General features: G+C 43.2%; 1 protein-coding gene across 1 annotated transcript in view; it reads right to left on the reverse strand.

Moving 5' to 3' along the window:
- Positions 1-27,036, reverse strand: part of plppr2a (phospholipid phosphatase related 2a) — a 186,440-nt gene that overhangs the window by 106,612 nt on the left and 52,792 nt on the right. The window contains exon 3 of the mRNA XM_033645929.2: positions 13,253-13,382. The gene's annotated coding sequence lies outside the window, so the exon portion shown is untranslated. The remainder of the gene's footprint in view (positions 1-13,252; positions 13,383-27,036) is intronic.

Here is a 27,036-nt window from a genome sequence, read left to right on the forward strand (position 1 = left end):
GGAGGCTTTTCAGTGTGATATGTAACTCAGTACATTTACTCAAGTAGCCTATTGTACTGAAATTTATGGTACTTGTACTGAAGTATTTCCATTTTATGCCCCTTGATATTTCTACTCCACTACATCTCAGAGGTAAATGTTGCACCTTCTACTCCACTGCATTCATCTGAAAGCTTTAGTTATTTTTCAGATCATATTTTTTTTAATCCCCTTCCTGTCCAATAAAAACCATGTACACTATATGGACAAAAGTATTTGGCCACACCTGTTAATTATTGAATTCAGGTGTTTCAATCAGACCCGTTGCCGCAGGTGTATAAAATCAAGCACCTAGCCATGCGGTCTCCATTTGCAAACATTTGTGATTCAAAATGGGGCGTTCTGAAGAGCTCAGTGACTTCAAGCATGACTGTGATAGGACGCCACCTTTGCAAAAGATGGTTCATGAAATCTCATCCCTGCTGGATATTCCACAGTCACCTGTAAGTGATGTTATTAGAAAGTGGAAGCGTTTAGGAACAACAGCCACTTAGCCATGAAGTGGAAGACCATGTAAAATCACAGAGCGGGGTCAATGACTGCTAAGGCGCACAGTGCGTAAAAGTCGCCGATGCTCTGCTGATTCCGCAGCTGAAGAGTTCCAAGTTTCCACTGGCACAAAAACTGTGCAGCAGGAGGTTCATGACGGGTTTCCATGGCTGAGCAGCTGCATGCAAGCCTCACATCAACAAGTCCAATGCCAAGCATCAGATGGAGTGGCGTAAAACACACCGACACTGGACTGTGGAGCAGTGAAAACGTGTTCTGTGGAGTGACGAATCACTCTTCTCTGTTTGGCAGTCAGATAGGCGAGTCTGGGTTTGGCGGATACCAGGAGAGCGTTACCTGCCTGACTGCATTGCACAAACTGTGAAGTTTGGTAGAGGAGGTACAATGGTATGGGGCTGTTTTTCAGGGTTTGGGCTCGGCCCCTCATCTCCAGTGAAGGACAGTCTTAATGCTTCAGCATACCAAGACATTTTGGACAATGCTTTGCTTCCAACTTTGTGGCAACAGTTTGAAGAAGGCCCTTTTCTATCCCAACATAACGGTGCCCCAGTGCACAGAGCAAGGACTGTAAAGACATGGTTTGATGAGCCTTGACCTCAACCCCATCGAGCACCTTTGGGATGAACTGGAACAGAGATTGTGAGCCAGGCCTTCTCGTCCAGCGGTCCATCAGTGCCTGACCTCATGACTGCTACAAGAATGAATGGGCACATATTCACACAGAAACACTCCAAAATCTTGTGGAAAGACGTTCAAGAAGAGTGGAAGCTGTTATAGCTGCAAAAGGGGGACTAACTCCATATCAAAGAAGATGTATTTGAATATAATGTCACTACAGTCCCTGTTGGTGTAATGGTCAGGCGTTCCGAAAACCTGTGTCCATATAGTGTATCTCCAGATGAGATGTTGTTGAGTGTTTGTGATAAACTGAGGGATGAAGTGTTCCTTTATGTGTTGAGAAAATTCTCCTACTTCTTGAGCTAAAAAAATCTTTAAAAACCCTCTTGGATCAGCTGGAAAACGCATCGTCACAAAGCTGAAAACAGCTGTTTTTCTGACACCATGAAAAGTTGACTTTTTAGAGAGACATGGTTCTCACAGAATTGCCACGCTACGAACATAATGGATTACTGAACGGCCCACCAAGCACAAGCCCGAGGGTCCAGAGTGTCAGAGGTCCCCCTGACCTTCAACTGCAAAATGAGTTTTAGCACTTTGGGAAAGACTTGTTCATTTCTATGAATATTTTTGGAATGTCTTAGACCATAGGAATGACACATATGGATTTTGAGAAAAGGGTGTAACTCCCCTTTAATGACAGGAGTCTGCAGCGCCACTGGTCTGGTCTGCCCCAGTTACCCACACCTGCTAGGCAAAAGTCTTTCCCACCTCTCACTGTGTGAATTTATGGTCAGTTTGGGCTCTGAATAATGAAGGAAACACCAACCTCTGAGACTACTAGATGCACAGATTTGTGCTAATCATATGCATCCTGTTTGCAAAACTGAATATTTTATATCTGTGAACTCTACAACCTGCAAGCTGTGAAAGGTAAGACACATTCATTACTGTTTATTCCTGCTAAACAACAAATTATTTTGTGAACTTTCTGACAACGTGTCATTACGAAATCCATCTCTACTTCCAGCACAACAAGAACTCTGACAAGCCACTCAAACCTCTGGACTATTTATTCCAACTAACGCATGCCGGAGGGAAATGAAGTTACTGTTGTACAAACACACAACCTGCTTCGATAATAATTCAAACTTTAAAAGTTTACATTTTGGGGACAGAGGTGGGAGGCAAGAATGTCCTGTCAAAGATGAAAACAGTATAAAAGGAATAAATGTGTAATGGAGTCCAACATTTCTGGATATATTCTTGTACACATACAAGACTGGTGGTGCAAATCAAACTACAGTCTGCAACTAAAATAGCTGCTTTATAAGCAGTTGAGACCACACAGTGAACAACAAGTCATTCATGGCTGACTTATGATGCATCCCCACCAGTGGACACCCCACTAACAACAACAGTCCATGCCAGCAGCACAGAGTTAATATGACCCGACTGTTTCGGAGACAAATTGCTGTGGGACACTCTGTCTGTCACTCAAGGCACAAAGAGGCCCGTTTAGTCTGGTTGCTTTTATTAAAGTTGGTAGCTGCAGCTCAGGCCCACCACCACCACCACCACCACTTATCAGCATCACTGTCATCATCCTCATCACTGCTGCCACCTTTTTGGCTCTCTCTAACTTTAGAAACATGCTGCTCCTGCTGCTGCCTGTGTTCACCAGCTTTCTTCCTCTCTCCTCAATCCATCGGCAGCTTCACTTAACAGGGTTAAAAATAGTGATTAAGTTGGCATCAGGGAAGAAGATGTGTGGCTGACACTCAGGAACCCGTTTTAAAATAGATTTTCAGTAACATCTTTCATCTTTAAAGGGATAGTTCAGGTCTTATGAGGTGGCGTTGTATGAGACACTTATCCATAGTCAGTGTATTACAAAGATGAAGGTCAGCACACCCCCAGTTTGGAGAAGCAGACTGGAGTATAGACACAGAAGCTAAGTTAGGTACTGTTGCAGACGGTGACAAAAGCAAAACATATTTTTATGAGTTAGAATTTATTCACCACTTGACCTTGCTGCAGGAAACGCTTTCCTACAAGGAGGCCGTTCAGCTCTTGTCAATGTCACCAGACTGCATTCAGAAAAATAACATAAATAAAGTAATTTAAGCTCGCTGAACACTGGAGCTGTTGGTCTACATGTTTACATGTTCGTGTTTGCTGAACACATGTATTGATAAAGTATTGGCTTCTTACTCGCCAAGGGTTAATGTCACTTACAGTAACGAGTGTAGCTGCCGTCAACTCGAGTAATTTTCGAGTTATCTTCACTTCGTTTCCACCGTGACTGCTCGGCTGTTCACCAGTTACTGTGTCGCGTTGGCGTGTGTGTGTGTGTGTATGTGGAGGAGTTCAGCGCCGGCACACAGCGCAGAGGAGAACCGATACCGTTAGCGCTTATAAATACTATGGTCTTTGATCATTTAGCCCCGGGGCTAATTTAGTACCGAGTTTCGGTACTCATCCTCCATCAAAACACAAACGAAGTGAAGCCTGTAGAAATGAAATAAAGTTTGCAGCGGCTGCCCGTGCCAGGAAGTGCTGAACGCTGCAAGTGAGTGTTCCACTGATCAGTGTTCCTCAGCACACAGCCCTGCCCCTCAAGAATTCCGGGTAATCTGAAAAGTCCTACCCCCCTACTAGGTACCTTATTCAGGGAACGTTTGGGGTTGAGGGAAAGTTTTTACCCCGGGTAATTTTGGTGGAAATGCGCCGAGGCTTTTCAAAATTCTGGGTAAATTTAAAAAAGTTCCTGTGGTGAAAAAGGGGCTATTGTGTGATATTGGTGAATCTGATCTAACCCTTTTATACACCTAAGTCACACAGTAACACAAATTAATTAACGGATCAAGGCAGCAGAAGACCAGCAGCTGCTGCGCTCAGCGGTGTTAAATTTGTGATTTTCTCAATGGAGTCTGGCCTTGAAGAGAGCGATATCATGGCTTCAGTTCCCCGTGAGAAACAGCCGTCTGACAGTGATGTGAAGTGGCGAAAACAGTCTCAGTATAGAACACACTAATGGTCTTTGCACATCTGTGCACAGAAGACTTTCACAGAGAGTTTGATGTTTTCGATTTTTCTATTCATTGCAAAAATTTGCAAAATGAGACGAAATGGAGAGACACATTTGCTCTCTTGCTTCTCTCCACTGGAGGTACCTTCCTAGTTGTCCCCACTTGTTGCCCATGTGTCTTGCATTTGGCACCACAACTACCTTACAGGGCTGAGCTGCCCTTCGTCTGTCTCCACACTTTCGTTCTGTCTGTGTGCGGCCCTCAACCTCCATAACTCCTCCTCATCATCACGCACCTGAATATGACTGACGTACTAAAAGTAGGCTCTCTGAGTTATGATGCTGTGTGTCTTGTTCCTCTCCCTTGTTGTAGATGAATGTGTCCCGCAGGTTACACCACACTTTCTTCATGTCGAACAACTTTCTCTAGACTTGGCAGATGCAAAAAACACAGAAAATCGAACCTGTTCTGAAAACTTTAATGACATGATGTGATTGACACAACATGAGATCATATTTACTTTTAAATGTGCAACAATTTCAGTCGAAAATTACAGACTTGTTGTGCAAAGGCCTTTAAACTGATGTTTTAGGTGTCTTAAAATACGTTTTGCTGTTTTCCCCGTCCACAGCAGTATGTTGCTTAGCTTCTGTGGCGGTACTCCTGTCTGCTTCTCCACACTTGAGGCATGCCGACTGACATCTACTGTGGGTAACACAAACTATCCCTTTAACATAAACTGTTGTGCTTACATGAATATTGGAGGCAAGATGATGCTTACAACATGTGGCTTTTAATAAGGACTGAGAGATAAAAAGTTCATAATAGATTTTAAAGAATATTTTGGGAGATGCATTTAATTGTGTTTGTGTTGAAAGTTAGATGAAAAGATCAATACCACACAGTGAAACAGCTGAGATAAACCGAAGCTTTATAAAGACTCATATCAGTTTGTTGACAGTCCACATACCTCACCAGTTAAGGGCGATAGTATCTTTGTCTTATCATGGACTGTACAAAGAGGATTCCCTACATGGAAATGCAATGTAAGGGAAGCAATTATTTATCTTCTTAAAGAGCTGTGGGCGAGATATGAGGAGTGTGTGTGTGTGTGTGCTGACGCTGTATGTGTTTGTATGTGTCTGCATGTTGGAGCCGTGTGCAGGCATCAGCCGGAGAGACAGAGTGAAATCCGCAGCACGCTGAGGGTTTGACAGTGTTACAAGCATCCAGATTGGCGCCCGAGGCTGCTGAGACTCACTATAAGACACCCACATGCTGAAGCGGAGCGCCTCATTAGGTAGGACACGCAGCGGTGGGGGCAGAGGATGAGGAGAGCATGGGGTGGGAGCAGGAGAGAGATGAAGGGAGCAGTTCTTCACGCTCCATCTGGACAGAATCTTTAAAAATGCTCCTGCCGTGTCGGGGCTTTACACGGGCAGTTCAAAGTGGTGGGCTGTAGGTCACCATGAAATCCTCTGAACGGGCATCTAACTGAAAATGAGGCAGGATCTGAACTATCACACTTGAACTGCCCACAGCTCTTTAATGTATAATGCCTATTAGTTATAGCTGGCCAGGCACACTCAAGTGCATAATGGGGTTGTGAGGCCAAATGTCAAGTGCACTAAGTAACAGAGTGGTAGGAGATGGTGGTAGAAGCTCGGTTAGCTGTCGCCAGTGTTTTATACTCAGTGGTTTTCACATTCATTACAGAGAGAGCAACTTCCACATCCTTTCTTATCTATAAATATCCCACTTTATATAAATGGTAACTGAGAGTTTGAGGTCAGTTCACTAGAAACACTTGTTTGTAAAGTTAATTTAAAACTCAGGTCTGTCATAGCTGAGCAACAGATGGGTGACAAATTAAAAGAAAATGCAGCATAAAATGTTCCAGTGAGGCTAATGATATGCTGCTTCTATCAGCGGGTACATTTAGCCGAGCAGCTGTGATATAAGCTGCATTCTTCACATTGCCTGAATACTTTGTGTGTCCCTGGAGGATTAGAGAGTACATCCACTTCAGGGCAATTCAGGTCTAAATCATCTGTAGCCGACGCTGGAATATCTTCCTTGATAAGTTTTGATTTTGTAAGATGTAAATGGAGATTACTCCACTTAGTGTTGAAGGCATGGCCAAAAAAGTGGCATCATGTCATTGTAAAAAAGTTCTGCCACTGCGGCCGTGGTTGTTAAGAGTGTGCTGCTGGCCTGATAAACTGCCTCCATCGTCCATGTGCATAATTACATTTTGCAGACTTGTGGCATTCATTTCTGAGGATGTGGAATGCAATACAATGTTTTCCCTGTTTACCATCTTAGTGTGTGAATTATCACATTTCACGTAGTTCTGCAACAACTAATCGATTAAATGGAGTGAAACTGATTATGAAAAAAGTTGGCAACAAATTTCATCACAATTAGATGCGTCTATGTCTATGTCATGTGCTGTGGTAACTTCTCCTGAGGCTAGCCCTGCGTAGCAAGTTCTGTTGGTTTGTTTTAGACAATGGAGGAAGATGATGCGAGTAGTGAATTCAGAAATACTCTCTCAGAGTGGCAGAGCGCACTCTGGACACTGTCTGTGGAGACGGAGCAGCAGAGCGCCGAGCGGAGTGAATGTGTGATTAACTTAACCGTTGGTTCATTCATGTAGAAATATAACGCTGCGTTTCTTCCATCAACAGGGCTCTCATTTTAGTGTAGAGCGTCAGACTGAATTTACCAACGCACCATGTCAGGTCACTCACTCTCTGGGACCGCCAGTGTTACTTGAATAAGTAAACACTGACCAACGGGACCAGGCTGGCCGACCCGTATGCTCTCACTCAGTGGATGGATGATGTCACAGGAAGCCAATCTTACAAAGGAGGACCACACTTTGTTTTGCTATGGAAGCTAACGTTAGCTAATGTGCTAAAAAGTTAGCGTTGCAGAGAAATCCAATATTCCTCTTAATCCCTCCCCAGTTTCTGATGAGGTGGACATGATAACCCTTAATACACATAACCTTATTCATCCCTACAACAACTCCCATGTTGCCTACAGCCCTGTGGAGGAGAGGCAGGTTTACCTCCAGCTAACAAACTGACGTCACTGTGATGTCGACCCTAAAATGATCCACAGTTCACTTTGACTGCTTTCTTCACTATAAATAGCCTATGTGTTGTTTCAACCAGTTTTTGCAGCAGGTGTAATTTAATTTGAACTGGTGGAGGTGAGTTTCTGTTTGCGCCGGTGATGCTCAGGCATCAACTCAATTATCACTTCTCTTCTCCACCTTGCTGTGCTCCGATGTGTTATTTCCTGTGTTGAGGAAGCTGATTGTTTCTCAGACAATTGCACGACTCAGTTTTGCATTCAGTATTAATCTGAAATGCCCCCACCTATTTGTGTTGTGCCCCAGCCAAACCTCCCAGGCTGTGGATGTCCATCATGTGGCTTTAAATGGTTCAAGAAGACGCAGGCTGACGTGCTGAAAAAAGACCCAAGTATTGCAAAGGCCTGCAGCACACAATGAGCTGTCAGTTTCCGACCCGTGAATCAGCTTTGTAGCATGATGGATAGCATCACTGGGACACAAAACCTCTGCCCTGATTTTGTTGTTTGGTTTTATTCGCAGATAACAAAGCCGTCGCTTTTCGACTCATTGCAGACCAACAAAGAATATGGATTATAGTCTCAGACACTCGATCTCTCCTGCACTCCCCCAGCTGCTTGTCACGGTCATACATCTACCTCTTTCTTTGTCTTTCACCGTTCTCTCACTCTGCATAATTTATGAGGCTCTCTGTCCCACAGACCCATTACTCTCTCATCAGGTGACCCAGTTATGAGGGGGAAGCCTGCAGTGCAGATATGGTCAGTGCAGGACTCATTAATCAACATTTATGGAAACACTGTCCACACATTCAGATGTTGAATGTGCGATCAGAGCCCACTCTAGCTCAGTGATAAAAATGATGTAGTACTGAGCTGCTGGTGATGTGGCTCTGAAATTAAGGTCAGGATCAAGGATAAAACCCAGATTTCTGACCTGTGTGGTGCATCCCAGGGACAGACAGAGGCTAAATGTGGACTTGCTGCAGACTTTTGAAACTAATGACAAGAATTTTGGTTACATCCTCATTGAGCTGCAAGAAGTTGTAGGACACAAAATTATTTATGTTTATGATTAATTCAACCAGTTTTTCACGTGTTTGGTCATCATGTGTGTATCTTTTTGTCCACGCTAATCTCAAATACTACTGAACCAATCAACCTAATATTTTCTATGCACGCTTATGACTGTATGTTCAAGGACCGCTTGTGGTAGCGGTGATTTGCAATTGTTGAAAAGTCTTGTTTTAGTCATCTTTTTCTAACATCACTGACTGGTGACTCCTCAGAGTTTTGGCCTTCGTCGTGACACCAAAACTGACATCCATAAAAAAGTTTGGTTTCATTTTAAACTGAAGCATCTGCAGATTAATTCCATATCCAATATGTTATGATCTATTTAAGTTTAGCATGACACGAGATGGAAAATATTCCCTGTTTTTGTTAGCTTCACTGCTATCTTGGCTGAGACAAACAATTCCACTGGGAGAAGCTGCGCCATACGTATTGCATAGAGTGGCAACAATTAGCTCCAGCAGCTGTGTTGCCACCTGGTGGAGAGATCTGCATTCAATGGAGTGCACAATTCTAATTTAATAATGTTAAGGTCTCCAGAGGACAAGGATCAGTGTAACTGTGACAACATCAGCTGTATGTCTGTGTTTTGTGGCCTTGAGGTAATGTGTTCAAAGTGAACAGCAGTGGACCCAGGACTCACCCTTGAGGGACTCCATATTTATCCTCTGAGAAATGTGTTATGGGTCCCAAAATATGGTACCACAGCAACAAAGTACTAGGGCTGACCTTCGACTTCATTTTTGAAAATCGAAGCTTGGGAGCTCAGATCGACTTTAAATCGAGTCAAAAAAAGTTAATAACTTACAAATTATGGCAAAAAAGTAGTTTCTTGCAACCCTAGAATTAAGATAAAAATATTCACAAACGAAAAAACACTTCTGGTTGCTGATAAGTAGTGTTTAAGTTTTGATTTAATACTAAAAATTAAAACCCTCGGTGCGCACTGCAGCGCAAGCAGACAGATGCGCGAGTCAGAGCAGCATGTGTCACTGACACCAGACTCAGAGCGCAGCGGACCAGTGGAAAATGTCACCATCAGCATATTATCTTACATCAATAAAATCTATTTAATCATTATTTTGAGTCACATTGTTGAAAGAATTTAGTCGTCTGTGTTCAAGCAGGATAATAGGTCTCCATTCATTGCACGTCAGGCTTTCTATTTCCTTGTCGGAGATGGTGTTGCGTTCAAGGCCCCCCCCCAAAAAATGGGAGGAAAAAAAGGCCAAATATTTGATTTTTTTTTTTTTTTTTTTTTTTAACAATCGAATCCCATGCCATTGAACGAAGCTTCGAATTTTTTGGGTCAGCCCTACAATATACAAATCTGTAAAATACAGATAAAATGAAGCTGCAGTGGAGACACAGAGTGCTCAGTTCGTCATCCAAGTTCTCTATCTCTATTCACAAATTCACAATAAAACAATTAATACATAACATTAGATGGACAGGAAGTTTGATGCAGCATTAGCAGTGATGCAGGGGTTGCACTGGACTGTCGTGGTGAAGAAGGAGCTGAGCTGGAGGGCAAAGCTATTGATTTACTGGTCCATCTACATTCCAACCATCATATGTCCATGAGCTTCTGGTAGTGACTAAAACAATGAGGTCGTGGATACAAGCGGAAATGGGGTGTCTGGGCTCAGCCTTATAGATAGAGTGCAAAGCTCAGACATCAGGAGGGAGCTCGGAGTAGAGCCGCTGCTCCTTCATGCTGGAAGGAACCAGTTGAGGTGGTTCGGACATCTGATCAGGATCCTCCTGGGCAGAGGTTTTCTGGGTACGTCCAACTGGTAGGAGGCCCTGTGGTAGACCCAGAATCTGCTGGAGGGATTATACATCTCATCTGGCCTCGGGATCTGGGAGCTGGAAAACGTTGCCGGGGAGAAGGACGTCTAGAATACCTTGCTGAGTTTGCTGCCGCTGTGACCCGGCCCCGGATACTCAGATAAAAAAGGATGGATGGACGGTCAGTATTTTTGTGGTAAAAAAAAAAAATGTAATGGCCACAGAGATCATTCCCATTCGGAAAGCGATTGGATAATAGGTTTATTCTTCCTCCCTACATTTAATTAACCTAATTAAACCTTTAGCTGGATAACCCCTCTGCACCTCGTGTCTCTCTAGAACAGTGTTTAAACCAAGCCTGAATCAAAAAAAATGGGTCAGGCCAGTTGCCAGCTATTTGTATGTTTTAATGAGCTCAGGGCTGAGGAGTGAGATGATTTTCTTAAATGGATCCCAGGTTTCTGGAGGTTAAGGGCCTGTGTGACTGAGCGCTGTGCTGCACGATGGAGTTAAGGCTCTAACAGGGCGCTCAATGGTAGTTTGTCTTACATCTTAAAACAGGAAGCAAGGCAGAGTAAGTGAAGTGGAAATATAAATGAAGTAGAAATATGAAGTGATCTGACGAACACAGACACTGAGGGCTATTTAAAGAAGGCGCATCAGCAGAGGCCAGAAATACCTTTGCTATTGCCCAAAATAGTTCTCCCTCTTTCACATTTTATTGCCAGCTGAAGCAGTTAAAGGATCAGATTTCTAACAACCCAAAAGAGAACTGGTGTCTGTGGCAGGCAGAATAAAACTTTACTAGGAAACCACAAACCTCTAAAAGGGAAATATACATGAATAACGTGCATGGTCACTGGAATTGTAGAGTTACAGGTCTGGATAAAACATACCTGCTTTTCATGGCACATTTCAGTGGAAAAACAGCTACAAGTCACTAAAAAACAACTGGTTTTATTGTTTGTTGGTCTCAAACTGTGGTCTGCACCTTGGTTAGCATCTCACCCTCCCCTCCACCTCCTGATGACAGTCAGCTCATATACTACGCCACTTTGTAAAATGTTAATGTGAGACATGAAACATACAAATGTATCTGTGGTTTGCAGAAATGTACAGCGCCAACATTTTCTTCTGAAAGTCCTTAGTTTACTCTGCGAGCCAGTCACATAGCGTGAGCTTGTTAGGAGCAGCAGGTTCTTTGAATGTTACTTCAAAGGCATTTTGATGATCACACAGACATATACTATCTACCTGGAAGAATGCAATTTTTGCTCCGAGCAAAACCAACATTCAAACCCAATATTTCCAAACATCATATGAGTGAATCACAAAGTAAAGTATGGCTCAACACCTGGACATCAAATAGGTGGACTACATATTTACTTTTATTGATTATCTTTATGAAACAAGCCTCTACAGTTTAATGACCATACCACATTGAAATGACCTGAAAGTAGGACATTTATAAATGGATGGTATGGTCATCAGCAATGTGCAGCATATGGAATTTAATGTGCTAACACATGCTTGTTATATATGCTCCCTTAATCCCCATTAAAGTGCAATTAGCGCCATATATTGACCTTCAGTAAAAGGTAATCCTTTTTCATGCAGTGTGAACCCATTAGATCTGACTGTAGGAACATGGCCGCTCTCGGGGGACATGTGAAGGGCAGAGGAGAGGAAGTGAAGCCTCAGACATGGACATGAAGTAAATATGAAACAGAAGAGAGTTGTTGAGCCTAAACACGGCCTCTTGTTTATCTCTCTACCTGGAGCGATGCTGCTGTGTGTGGATTTAGCTCACAGGCAGCCTGCAGCACAGTGCAGCGCTACAATACATACAGACACACTCCTTCACAGATCAGTGTGTGTGTGCGTGTGTGTGTGACCCCAGCACTCCATGTCCCATGTTGAATAAACAAGAATTAAGCAGCGCTGCCAGATAGAGTAAGACACAGCTCAATCTGCAGTGGGAGTGGGAGGACAGAGAGACAATGCTGCATAATTACCCCTCATGTGTGTCACGTCTATCAGCCTCGGTGCATGCTGCATGCCCGCGCTCTAAGCTGGTTAAGTGTCAGCATGCCGCGTCCCTCTGTGGGTGGATCAGTGCGTGTGCACATTTGGTGGAATCATATGTTTCCTTTGAAGAATGTGGGTGACTGTGTGCGTGTGATTGTAACGTGTAGGCTGCAGCAGTGCTTTGATTTCCTTCAGCAGGAGGGAAATATCCCATGGAGAGGTAGGGTAGGCTTATAGCGTCTTAGCACAAAGATGGGCTTTATTCAGCGGCAAGCAAATGGGAGATGGATGATTAAAGCTGAGATGACTTTGAAGGCTCTCTTTCTGTACGGGTAAAGACACCTTGTTGTATGACAATAAAGAGACAGATGATTGTGTTGTATACAGTTAAACAAGCTTTGCGTGGTCTTTGCAAGGGCGGATTTAGAGATTCAGGGGCCCTGGGCAAATCTAGACACAAGGCCTCCCTTATTCCTACTCTTTGCCTGATTGGTTTTAATGATCTTAATATTATCCCATATTCCATGTGGTCAGCTCAGCCAACTGCAGGAACGTTTGCCAAAAGTTCTTCTTCTGTCAGACTCAAATGAAGCTGGGTCTCCTGACTCTATAAGAAGAGGTCACGGCATGTGACAGAAGTCTATCACAGCACTCTTTCCACAAACGTGACTCAGGCTAAGCCAACACTGTCCTGCCATGGACAACAGATGGTACAGGGTTCGTGCTGGTCATTTTCATGCAAAGAAATCTACACTCCAGAGAGCAGAGGTGGACAGAAGACTTCTTCTGCCTGTTTAGCTTGGGTGATCATTTCTGTTTATGAAGCTGGATCAAAACTAGCTGATATTGAGACAACACTCATGGTGCCAGAAAATCAGTGCTCGCCAAGGTTGTTGTTGCTAACACTGACTGGAATAGTTTAGCTGATTCAGACCCAAGTCTTCTCAATGCTAATGAAACACAGCTAACTAGCAGTAGAATGCTGACTCTGCAGAGTGAGGTGTTCCTGGCGTAAGAAAAATGCTCAACTAAGGTGGCGAAAAGGGTTAACTTCATACCTGTTTAGCATCAGCATGTTGTCGTCTTCGTTGTGATTAGAGCCCTGCATGGGACCATCTTCTTGATCCCGCTCACGCTGGATTTCTGACCACCACCACCCGTCCTGCAGTGTGTGTGTGTGTTCTGCTCCTGTACATAACATATGTACAACAGTCAGTTGTGGTTGCAATCCTAACCTGCACAAAAATGCACAATTTTATCACATTTTCTGCCATGACGTATCATCTGAAACATGGAAGTAGCTACATGCCCATTAGCCCACAGCGTCATTAACAGGCGGCTCGCTCAGTGTGTGACGTGCACTTGGAGATAAAATATAGGCCTATATTAATGAAGGTTCAATTAGTACGGTTTGTATTTCTCTGTAATGTAGCACAGTGTTAACAATGTTACTGATACTATTCTTTCTCACACCTTCAACTCAAACCACCAAAATATATCATTTAATCATTACATTCATATCAGAAACATGCAGTTTTTTTGTGTTTTATAATAAAAACTGTCTGTTTAATTATAGTCATTAGGGGCTCTCTTAGTTTAGGGCCCCAGGCAGATTCCTTCCCTGATGGTAACGTCCACCCTGGTTCTTCTTGTCCCAGTATGCAGCTTTAAAAAGGAGGGTCAGAGGTCAGTGCTGATGTCAGCTACGTGCCAAAATAGCTTCACCGAGGTCTTCACTGAGTGACAGAGTATTTGTCACATGTTTGCTCAAACATGCAGCAGATGTCTGATTGTATTTGTGTTAATCAGCTTTAGTTGTTGTTGTTGTTGTTGTATATTTTACAGTCAGATCTGCTTATGACTTGATTGAGTGGACTGATGTCTGGAAAACAGCTGAGTGTGAGGTGGGGAGGTCAGACTATTACAGAAAAGTGAGATCAGACTGTTGAGCTCATCTGCTGAACTCCGATTCTCTCAGGCAGTCTTTTTAATGTGCTGCTGACAAAATGTTCTTTCATATATTATTATTTTAATGTCACCATCCACATGGTTATTACAGTTATTGATACATTACTGACTAACACTGATTACACTTATTATTTTAGCTTGATTGGAGGCAGTGTGGTTTAAATCTAGTGAGAACTAATGCTACATCACAGCTGTGTCTTAATAGCAAAGATAAAAATAACAAGCTCCACCAGCATTCATTTTCTGCAACATTGTGTATTGATTGTCAATCCAGAGATCAATTGAAAGAAAATTCACAGGCTTTTGTGTGATTAATAATAATGTGACAGTCAAGTCTGGGTGCCAGGTCCTCATGGTTGTCATTATGCATTCAGAGAGTTCAGCTGAATCCAAAAAAGACGGAGCAGAGGAGGCACAAAGATTAGGAGGATTGTGAGCACTGAGCCGGCATATGAGATGCATTCAGTCCTGCAGAGGTCAGCTTGTTCTGACCAAAGCCATGGTTATTTTTAGGAGCTAAAAAAAAGTAAAGTATGTGACTCAAGAAGGTGCACATTTTTAGAATGTACAACTTGTGTAAAAAGGCATACGATAATTAAAATGATCTGGATAAATAATGTTGACATTCAAACTTGTTGCTGGTTGCATGAAGTTCTTCTTGTAAGGATTTCACCTAAGGAGTTTTTATTTCCTGAGCTAAGGAAACTGTTTGCGACAGTTGCAACACTTAAAACTGAAAATCAAAATGGGGTGGCAGGTGTTTTAATTGTGGCAGCCCGCCATAAATACATGAATGTGTGGAAAACCCTGGTTTAATAACGCTACATTGGTTAGGTTTAGGAAAAGAATCAGGGTTAGGCATCGTCAAGTTACATACCTCATGAAAAGTTACGTAGGTTAGATTTAGGCTGCTGTCAGCCCTAGAGTGGTCTCCTCTGGTCTGAATCAGGGACTCATGTTGTCACAAAGTTGTATAATTGCCTAGAGTTGGTTCGTGTTCTCACGGCAGCATTTACAAGAGGACCAGATCAAATGCCTTGTGTGAGAAAGCTGCTCTTGATTGGTCAGAATTTCCATGTGGGAAAAATCCAGGAAGTAAAGCAAACGTTGAAGAAGAGTACACTTGCAAGATAAATGTGACACTTTGTAATGTCACAATGGAGGGACAACTACGCAGGTTGATTTTAGCGCTGCTCATCGTGGACTATATTGCTGTCATTGTTCATTTTAGTCAAACCATACAGTTTGAAAACGAGGCGCGGCTCCAACTAGAAAACAATGTTTTGATGCATTGGATGTGCTGAATGTGCATATTAAGGCAGTACAGGAGGAGGTGCACATTAATAATCCTCCAGGACTGTAACATGCTCATGTTTAACCCAAACAATGTGTCATGTGACTGCAGTTGCTTCACATCCAGGTCGGAACACCTTCTCACCACAAACCAACTGCACCAGAGTTCCTTTGGAACCGGACTGAGACCACCTCTTCAAGAAGGTCTCAGTCCGGTTGTTTTGGTGCACACCTGAGTGTGACTGCTGTGTTCACACCTGCCCAAATGAACCGCACTGAGGGGGCAAACAAACAAACAAAAAAGTTTGATTGAACCAAACCAAACAGGACAGGTGTGAAAGCACCCTGAGGCAAGTACATGTGCTTGGGTTAGGTTTAGTAACATTACACAGGTTAGGTTAAGGAAAAGAATAACGGTTGGGCATTGTCAAGTTATGTACTTTGTGTAAAGTTTCATGTAGGTTTGGTTAAGGAAAAGAAAAACAGTGACAAATTACCTGAAAATTAAATCAAAGTTCACTTGGTTTCACACAAGAAACCCAACACCAGGGAAAGTCCTGTGTTTGTTTGATCCTTCCACCTCCCCAAGCTGCCTCGTAATGCTGACTTTCGCTCGTTATACTACGTCCTGCTTTGCTCCCGTTAGTGCATCCTTCACGTGACCACAGCTTTTCACAATTATATGAGATATACACAAATTACTACCTCATAATTATGAGGGTTACATATAAATCGTGGTGCATTACTATTGTATGTGTACGTACAAACAGTGCATGAGAACAGTCTGAATATCTATCAAGAATTTGCTCAATAGATTTTTTTCTAAGGAAACCTACAAGGGCCAGTGTGTAATATTTGGCATGGTTTATTGTAAAATCTGAATCTGAATCTTAATATTCTACCCATTAATATGTTTATGTAAGTGTATAATGGCTATAAAATAAAATTTGTTTGGTTTTCGTAGCCTTATAATTATGCTTTTATATATATATAGAGCAAGGGCCTTGCTTTAGAGAGGTCGCCATCTTGCGCCGCCATGTATGTAAGGCAGAATGAGCGGACAATCCAGCCAGCCAGAGAACGCGTTTCGCGTGTATAAATAAACCAACGAAGAAGACAGCGGAAGGAAGGAAGAAGGAGGAGGAAACAGCAGAGAGTGTTAGTAGTTCGTCGACAGAGAGTAGTGGAAGTTTTTTTAGTTATAAAGTTTGGGAATGGACCACACTTACCACGCAACAGGAGAGAATGAACCCGAACCGTCATCTGCGAGGAAAAGAAGACGCAACTTCACTCCTTGTGATGCACTCTCTGCGGCGCTTTTCCTCCTGATGATATATCTCCCCAACGATGGCAGCAGTAGCACCGAATCCCATTCTGTGCAGCAAAATGGGAGCGGAGGATTCAGCCTCTCTTCTCGCCCGCTCAGCACCCAAGTTCCTCATCTGTATGCTCCGGCTCAAACAGGTATGGCTCTGGGTCTGTGTCCGCTACAAGAAACTCTTCAAAATCGCGTTCAAAGTCGTCCATTGCAGCTGCTATAGTCCGGAGATATTGCTAGGCTAAATAAACAGCTGAGCTCTGTTTACCGGCTACGCTGTCAGTCAGTGTGTGGGCTGGAGATTGGTGGAGCAGAGAGGGGAGGGGGGTACCCGCTTGGTATTGTAAACGAGAATGTGTGTATGGAGTGTGTCTGTTACGCTAGAAGAGTCACAGTTTGGGACGGAGTCTTTTACCCCCTGGAGTGTTACCGGAGTTTTTGGAGTGCTCAAATAAACGGGCCTTTTTCCCGAACGCTCCTCTGGTCTCCTGTTCGTGAGGGATTCATTACAATATCGTAACATGGTTTAGATTTCTAAATAAACATTAACCTCGTCGCTAGATAGACCTACTCCTGAAAAACTCGTGTCTGCGCAAGGCTTTTTGTCCCTACGAGGCCACCGTCATTTACCCGACGGGAGGGGTGAGTGAGTGAGCCCTGCAATCTAGAATTTGACCACTGATGTCACTGTTTTCAACCCATTTTACACACTGGACCTTTAAGTTAATTTTTAAGGACAATCTTAAATTAAGAAGCTTCATGCAACCGGTCACAGGACTTTAGCTACACATCACTTTGCTTAATATTTCAGTCATTGACAGTCGCCTACTTTACTGGACACATCTGCCTGCCTCAGTGCAGTGCTGAACAATCCCTCCTATAATCGAAACTGATTTTATGAGCTTTACAAGATCATTGCAGAGTGTTGTATTCATCTGTTCTACACACTCATTATCTTTATATTAGTTCACTTATTGGACCGAGCTCAATTTGCCACGGTTGGCATGTCACAGCAGAGGAGGCACGAACATGGAACCCAACTGTGGCAACATTTGAATAATGGCCCGCCTGAGGTGATGCAGAGAGAGGAGCGAGTGAACATGGTGATCCCAGCATCAGTTATGACACCACTACTTTAACACACTGCCATACCACGTTAAGTGTGTGAGCTCTTACACCACACACACAAACGTGCTTAAGTCTGCTGTGCAGCAGCTGAAGCTGAGACAGCAGCTAGTGTCAAACTGCAGAGGCTGGAGTCAACAGTTTGTGAGTAAGAGCCGGCCTCACGCTGTCCAGGGGGAACAAAATATATACAACATCATTAACCAGCTCCTCCAGGATGTTGGGATTGTAACAATTAACTCAAATTTAACCAGTCCTTGTGAATTCTGTGCGACCTTGCAATTTCACAGCAACTTCTCTGCAAAAACACTAGAAAAAGGAGACGACTGATTGCTCTATATATAAAAGTGTCGGGTGGTTGTAGAGAACAGGAAACAACAGGATCAACAGGAACCACTCAAGCACTGCAGGTCTTTGTCAGGGCTTTCAAAACATATGTAAGTATATATAACTAAGATATGGGGCCATACCTGTGTTGTATGATTTTAAAGTAACAATCCCATCAAAAGTCACGAAAGCCTGTCTCATTTCTTTGATCCATATAAGAAGTTACACACTTCTGCTTGAAACAAAAGGACGCTGACAGATGAATGTTTAAAGCATTCATACGATTTGTAGCTCTCGAATGAAAAAACAAACACTGGAAAATAAAAATACACAGCGCACAGAGGTAATTAATTAAAATTAAGTACATAAAAGCACCTTAGATAAGCATGTTATAGATCCCTGTGTGAAGTGCCAAAAATTAGGAACAGTTAAATCAGGTAACAACCTAAATTAATAATGTTTTATTGCCAGATTTACTCCCTCACATGTGTCATTTCCTCTTTTCTGTGTCACACTTGCCTTTTTTTGTATGCATGGATTTTGTCAATGCACATCCATTCTTATTCAGCCATTAGATGCAGAGGTGTATATTTCAAGGGGGATGCAGGGGACGCACACCCCTCAGTAATATACAATAAAAACATGAAAGCAGCAGAGGACTTTTACACCATAAACTGGTGCATGAAAATTCACCATAATGCAGGGAACTACGTGTTTCATGCTTAAAGATCTCGGGTGGAGGATCCTTAAACACTCCGTTATGCGGGATTTATGCATGTGTGTCGGTTCTATGCAGAGCCTATGCTGTTGTGAGCATTTATACTTTGCGGTGGTGTGTCTGTGTCACTCTGCAGTTACACCTCCAAAACATCAGTAAAACATAACACACATTAAACACACATTAAACATGTCTTAATAGAGACAGTTTCAATCACAAGTACACAAATCAGCTTCACTATAACTCGCAGCATTCACAGACAAACACTTGTCTTTATCTGGACACATTTTCCCCACAAATGCAACATGCTAATGTTATTAGCACAAGTCTATGGCATTTTACATTGTATAAATTAGCCTAGCAGCTAGCAGACTTTTCCTCTCCTCATATGAAGCCAGGGACAACAGCAACATTTAACAAAGGTAACGTTACAAAATTCAGCTCCATTACAGCTCACGAGGTTCACTGACAAAACAACTGTCTTATACTAAACACGTTTTCCAAACAAATACAACATGCTAACGTTATTAGCACAAGCCTATGGCATTTCACGTTGTATAAATTAGCCTAGCGATGAGCAGAGATTTCCTCTGCTCATATGAAGCCAGGATAAATCACACACAAGACTTAAAATGCTATTTTAGTGGAGGCTTTATTGTCTTCACAATTTATTGTTTCTTATCTGTGAAATTAAAGTAAATCAAAGCTTTGTTTCCACTGAGGGAAATGGTTTCAGCTTACAGAAACAGACAGGAGGTCTGCGTCACTGCAAAATCCCGCTTTACACATGTGTCCCCTCTAATGTTGAAACAAAACCTACACCCCTGCACAGAAGGACCAACCGCAGCTTCACCACTCCCCACAGCTGCCCCTCAGCTCTGTGCTGGCTGCAGGATTTGAGACACATTCTAGATAATACATCATTTTTCTTTCTAGCAAAACAGAGAGAGCATCAGAGCGTCGAGGCATGCTCACAGAGGAGTGCTTTGAGAAAGTTTTAGTGTGCACAGGGGAGCAAGTGAAAACAGAGAGAGCGAGAAATGTACTCAGCACGCAGCGTGCAACAGTGAGCAACATCATAATTCACTGATGTGTTGTTTGAACAGGGGGAGGGGTTAAATACTGAAGGCCGTGCGGGGCAGCACTCACCCTGCTGGGAAGCATGGGCGTCCCTTCTTTCTAATTAACAAGCACTTGACAGAGCCGCTCAGACAAACAAGGCGACCGAGCACACAGCAGCCATCTGCAGCAGCAGCCTCGTCTGCCGGGGCTTTGATGCTGATTTGAGCCAATGATGAAGTAAGTCACACTGACATCAGGCTGCACGCAGGCCTTTGAAGGGAGCAGACACACACGATGGCTCACAATCTGTGCCTCAAGATGACAACTATATACAGATAAACCCATCTGACAGTAGAGGAGGACCTCCGAGCATCAAGTAAAGACAGAACACTCACATGAAACAAGACAGAGCACGAGTACCTGCATGAGGAGGATGTGATGTAAATGTATGGATGAGTATATGCAGACCAACAAACAGACTGGATGATGAGAGGAAGAAATGTGGCCTCACTAGAATACCTGAATTATTGAATGAATGCAAGAGTGTGTTGTGTACATGCATGTGTGTGTGCGCGCCACAGGGAAGTCCCTGACACAGAGCACATTGATCTGAGTCAACCCCCTCCCCCCCCCCCCCCCCCTCTCCGAGGCTCTCTGGTATCAGCTGAGAGGAAGCTGGCAGTGCTGACAAATGACATCCACCGTGGACGTGACGCTAAAACTATGCCGTTACTGCTGCACACTGACTCATTACTCACGCTGTAAAAATGGGTCATGTTGGTTTTTGTGCCAAACACAATATTCTTTGTTTTATGGTGATGTACTGTAAGATGAGATCCATTTCCTGTGTTTCTGAGGTCATCTTTGGACTCCAGGGCTGATGCAGTTTAGCTTGAGCTACGTCATTGTTTTATACGTGACAGTAACTGACACCTGACATAACATTATTAATGTATTTAAAGTCCTGTTGTTGTGCTTTCTCGCCCTTTAGTTTCCATTATATACAATATTGGGATTTATTGCCAATCCCCTAAAAATCTAGGCATGCCTGAGACATAAGTGTGGACGTCTCCAGTCAGCTCCACTAAATTTTGGCTAAATATATGCTCTTGTGTCCACTTTGCAAGTCTTGGTGGTGCTTTTTGTGCTTGGCAATGGACATTGGTGTCATGTGGCTACCAGTCACTCTTCGGTAGGGGTCAGGGAAAAATTGATACAGCATGGTATCGCGATATTTTGGCGAAATTGTATCGATACATGTACGCCACCAGCAGAGGTCACAGTCAGCAGCATTTGGCAGGACGTTCATTAAAACAAAGATGGAGGCACCGGAGAAAGAATTCAGAAATGTGCCGTCGGTGTTTAAATCAAACGTCTGGACTTAATTTGGACTTTTTTAACACAGAAGGAAAGAAGGACTTGGATATGACACAAGTGATTTGCAAGCAGTGTCATGTGCAAATAAACTACTCTGGGGATACTATGAACATGAGGGCTCACCTCACACACCACCATCCAGAGAAACCCGCTTTGCCGAAAAATCAACCAACACTGGACACACTTAACTCGACAAAAATACCATCCAACTATGAGAGAGAGTGAATAAAATAACACAGTCCATCACCTACTTCCTGTTCAGAGATGCGTCCATACAGCGCTGTTGAAAACCAAGGCTTTTGTTACACGGTAAAAATACATAAACCCAGCTACTAAAATATCTCCATACTGCTCGTCCGTAGTGATCCAAGTGTCCTGAAGCCCCGATATAAAAAGTTGTTTGGAAAAACGTCATTTGAACTCTATTTTTAGCCTCTATTTTTACAGACGAGCAGTATGGAGATATTTTGTGGTTTCGATTATGTGTTTCTGGACGTTTAAATCTGGGGCGCCGTCAGCCTCCATTAGGTGGAGATGTGTTGCTACCTCCTCTCCCCTTGGATCTCCGCAAGAGTTGTGAGGACTCTAAAACTTCACCCGAGCCTCCCTCGGCATATGGGTGAGTAGATAATGGCTGACTTTTCATTTTTGGGTGCACTATCCCTTCAATCTTGGTGGTACTTAATCACCACAAGGGCACTAAACACCCTGGATCACAGCTATATGCTGTTCAGAGGCGGCTGTAGAGCAGCACTGCCTGCATTTGGTAGGAGCGTCCATGCAGCTGTCTTGTTGAGGTCAATGTATACAAGCTACCCTGCATGCCTCCAGTGATGCAAGAGACAGAGCCAATCAGAATCTGGAGAGGACACATGGTGGATTTAATTTGTAGAAACAACAGAAGCAACTGTACCAGACACTTCAGTTAAATCATTCCCAACCAGAAACCATGGATTACCAGAACCATCTGGGATGCCATAAACACACACACACAGCAGCCAGTCTGGAGACATGGACGACTATAAAGCAGCTAACGATGTAACAAGAGTCAGAAAATGACTAAACTGACTTGCACCTGTTGAAGGAGCTGATGAGGTCACATCTCACTGGACCTGTCGTGAGAAGAATAAATGATCGCTTGATTGATTGTACATTCAGGCGTGTTATGTAATAATTGTGATGTCCCAGCTGGACTGGTTTTAAATATAAAACTGCTCCAATCAATACTTTACATTATTAATGGGTCAGATGACTGTGTGTTATGTGATACACACTGCTACTCTCATCAGAGCCTTTCTCCTGCACTCTTTGGAGAGGGCTACTGTGGCTTTTTCTGAGGCACCGTCACTTCTCACAAGCTTCTGTTTTCTGAGAAGAGGAGACTGTGAGAGGAGCTATAACGGCGAGATATCTCTCTGTGGGTTTGCCACTACAAGCAACGCCTTTCACATCACACAGTCATTTGATTATTATAAAAATATTGGCTATAGCCACTGGGGATCTTGATTTCAATCAGGTCTGCATATCTGGGATTCCAGTTTGAGGAGAATGTTAAACAGCACATGATTAAGGCACGTGGTTGTGTTGGCACAGTTTTTGCTTTTTAAAATGTTGAAACAGAATACAAGATTCCTTTCTGTGCCCTAATGACCATATATTCAGGATCCTGCTGCTCTGGAGTCGGGCTGAAACTAATATTTTTTTTAATTATTATTATCAGCCCATTATTTTCCTGATTGAAAGTTTTGTCAGTAAATGTCAAAATGAAACCTGCCACCACATTTCTGCCAAACAAAAATGCAATATGGACACACCCTAATCACTGAAGCTCTACTCTGAAAAATGTGTTTCTCATCATCATATCTTTTCCCTCTTAAGAACAGCAGGTACTTGTGTTATAGTTGTCCTTCTGAAACCAGAAGCAAACAGTGCCTCGTGTCTTGTGTACCACCGATGCTCAAACACTTCACACCCACTCTCGTCACTTCTCACCAGACCTGAACACTGTGAGTCGCGCCTTAAAAGGAAGTGACAGCTGTAAAAGGCCATTTTGAACCCCCTGAGAGAAGATAAGGTTGGAGAAGATAAGATGCCACCCTCTCGTAACTAATACAGACTTTGAAATCCATGAATCTGCGTTTTCTTTGGCTCGCACAAAATGCATTTCCCACCCAACCAGAGAGAAGTCATGACCGGGCACTGACATGGCCACAGAGACATTTTAAATATCAGAATATCCCACATTTATTTTACCTCCCTTGCAATTTACAAGAACTTCCACAAGCTCCAGCAGAGGAAGGCATATAATCATTTTTCTTGATTCCAATTGTTAATGTCAACATCAAACGCTGCCTGAGCGAGCGCTGAGCATGAAACGCATTTCCTACCTATCTGCATGTTGCAGTGCTCCTGCTGTTGTGTTCTTCTGCTCTGTGTGCACTTTTAACTGTGCGTCAGAAGTCTCAGTAAACATTTTCACTGTCTACGAGCCAGCAGCTTCCGGCTGTCTTTATATAGAAAAGTACGTATGAAAACATTAAAACCAACAGAGATGGAGAGCGCCGGCCCTGAGAGGAAGGTGAAGGCTTCCTGCATCTGTGTTTTAATGGTGAGGGGTAAATTCTTTTTGAAGTTTACAGTTTAACTAACTGTGTTTATAAATGAGACGCTGACATTCTCTGCTTTGCCTGTTTATAATGTATAAATTAGCAACATGTCCTTCAGCTGTGTTGAAATAGAAGAGGAGTATTGTTCTTTACTGATTAATGCATGACAGCATCAGCTGGGCCCCGGGCACCTCACTCCCACACCCTGTTGACACTACACGATACATTAACATCTTCACACCTGTTTCTGTGTGTTATATTAACACTCATCTTTTGAATTAGTATCTCTGTACTTTACATGTTATATTTATTCTACATACCAAGGAAGCTCAAAGTCTCAGGCTGCTGTCAGACCTAGAGTCGTCTTGCTTTGGTCTGAATCAGGGACTCATGTTGTTCCAAAGTTGTATAATTGCCTAGAGTTGGTTCGTGTTCTCACGGCAGCATTTACAAGAGGACCAGATCAAATGCCTTGTGTGAGAAAGCTGCTCTTGATTGGTCAGAATTTCCATGTGGGAAAAATCCAGGAAGTAAAGCAAACGTCGAAGAAGAGTACACTTGCAAGATAAATGTGACACTTTCTAATGTCACAATGGAGGGACAACTACGCAGGTTGATTTTAGCGCTGCTCATCGTGGACTATATTGCTGGCGCGGCTCCAACTAGAAAACAATGTTTTGATGCATTGGATGTGCTGAATGTGCATATTAAGGCAGTACAGGAGGAGGTGCACATTAATAATCCTCCAGGACTGTAAGGGGCTGTCCACACCAACCCGGGTATTTATAAAACCGTGACACTTTGCTCACGGTTTGGCCTTTCATCCACATGTAACCGCAGTTTTGGGCCCCTGTAACCGGAGTTATTTGTAACCGGAGTCCAGGGTGAACTTTTTGGAAAAGTCCGGTGTCAGCAGTCATGTATGGACAGGATAACTGGAGTTATTTTGTCTTGTCTCCATTGTATGACGTCACAGTGTGCGACGTAAACAGAAAACAGCTGTGTTATTACCCGATCCAGTGTGTGCGAGAGACGATTTGAGGATGGATCTAAACAAAATACTGCTGCTATTTAGCAGCATATCAGCACTTTGTGGCTGTATCATACAACTAACGCTACTCAACCACATCCAGCAAGAGAGGCGCAAGAGTGTGCTATTACGGAGACCGCTCCTGCTGCATAATAGTACGCTTGTTGTTGTTTTTCCGGTAATGACTTTTTACTGCCTTCTGATTGGCTACAATGACCTTACAGTTAGGAGTTATATTGCCACCTACTGCTTTGGCATGTGTATTACATTGCTTGATAGTGGAATTTTTTTTTTTTGGTATTTTTATTACACCGCTCGTATGGATGCAGATTTTTTTAAAAACTGGAGGCAAAAAAAGTTCGGTTTTAAAAATACCCGTGCTCGTGTGGACTAGGCCTATCATGCTCATGTTTAACCCAAACAATGTGTCATGTGACTGCAGCTGCTTCACATCCAGGTCCGAACACCTTCTCACCACAAACCAACCGCACCAGAGTTCCTTTGTAACCGGACTGAGACCACCTCTTCAAGAAGGTCTCAGTCCGGTTGTTTTGGTGCACACCTGAGTGTGACTGCTGTGTTCACACCTGCCCAAACAACCCACACTGAGGGGGCAAACGAACCTGAGTTTGACTGCATTGAACCAAACAGGGCAGGTGTGAGAGCACCCTCAACGACTGAGTGCCACACAGGTGCATACAATGTCTGACATTGTCACCAAGCTGTCCTGCACAAACTCTCCATCACTGAACTGATTATCATGCTTAGTAATTTAGTGAGCTAGCACATAGCTTGCCTGTGCTACATCTTCACTACTTTTCACAAGAAGACTGTTGGGCAGTGAAGTCTTGTTGAAACTGTTCAGCTGTACATCTGCATTCTTCACCAGTGCAGCAGTGATTGGTCTCATAATGGCATTGAACATTAAATTCCTTGAGCACCAAATTCACCTGTTTGCACCATAGACTGTGAAAATAATAGACGTAGCTATCGTGATGTCACCCATTGATTTGTGGACTCCCATTCTGAAGCCTCAAGTTCGGTGTGTCAGCTGTCACTGCCTTGTCTTTTTTGGAGCCAGTAGTGACCATATTTGGGTGAGAGGGTGGAGCTATGGAGAAGCGAGGGGTGGATCTGACTGAGAAGCCGAGGACATCATCAGCATACAGTCTGTCACTCAAAGCGGCTCGCTCTTATCTGTGCATGACTTTAAGCCTTATTAAAACATAAAACGATCGGCTGCAGACTGACTTGGCAGAGATGGCTGCCATCTTGTTTTCACATGGATAAGTGTATTGTGCTCTTACTACCACTAGATGGCACAAAAAAGTGTCCACGAACAAGGACAACAGGTCTGAGTTAAACAAAAGGAAGTTTAAGGTCAAGTAAACCCAAAACATGATGTCCTCATGTGAGGACACAGAGTTTCAGGAGGATATGGAGGGGGTTCTGGTAATTGGAGTTTATGGAGACACTTGAGAGGGAGACCAAAGAGGACAGAATTCCAGTAATCAATACAGGATGTAACCAAAGAATGAAGGAGGACAGCAGCGCTCTGAGGCGTAAGTGATGGGCGAACAATGCCAACATTTTCCTCTGGTGACTGGGCTGGGGAAGGCCCTCTCTCCAATACACCAGATCCTGACTCTTCCTATATGAAAGTTTCAGGACGCCGCTTTCTGCAAATATTTTAAACGTTTCAGTTACTTTTCCACCATCTGTCAAGGTCTGCCAGCTTTCAGTAACAAATCCATTCCCACCACAAGTTATATAACTTCCAGACGGAATGCAACACTGTCAACTTGTGTGTCATGCTACTGAGTGGAGCATGTCGAAGACCTGTGGAGCCTGTAAGCACTGATACAAGATGTGTTTCCTCTTTTTCCAACAGGCACCCAAAACACTGGTTATATATACTTTGATTTATTGACTGTATTGGGTCTCAGAAACCTGCTTTTACATCTGTGTTGTTCACGTCCAGTTATGTCATGAAACACATCAGCAGCCTCCCAAACGGC

Source organism: Epinephelus lanceolatus, chromosome 18 (assembly GCF_041903045.1).
Source record: "Epinephelus lanceolatus isolate andai-2023 chromosome 18, ASM4190304v1, whole genome shotgun sequence".
Lineage (NCBI taxonomy): Eukaryota > Metazoa > Chordata > Actinopteri > Perciformes > Serranidae > Epinephelus > Epinephelus lanceolatus.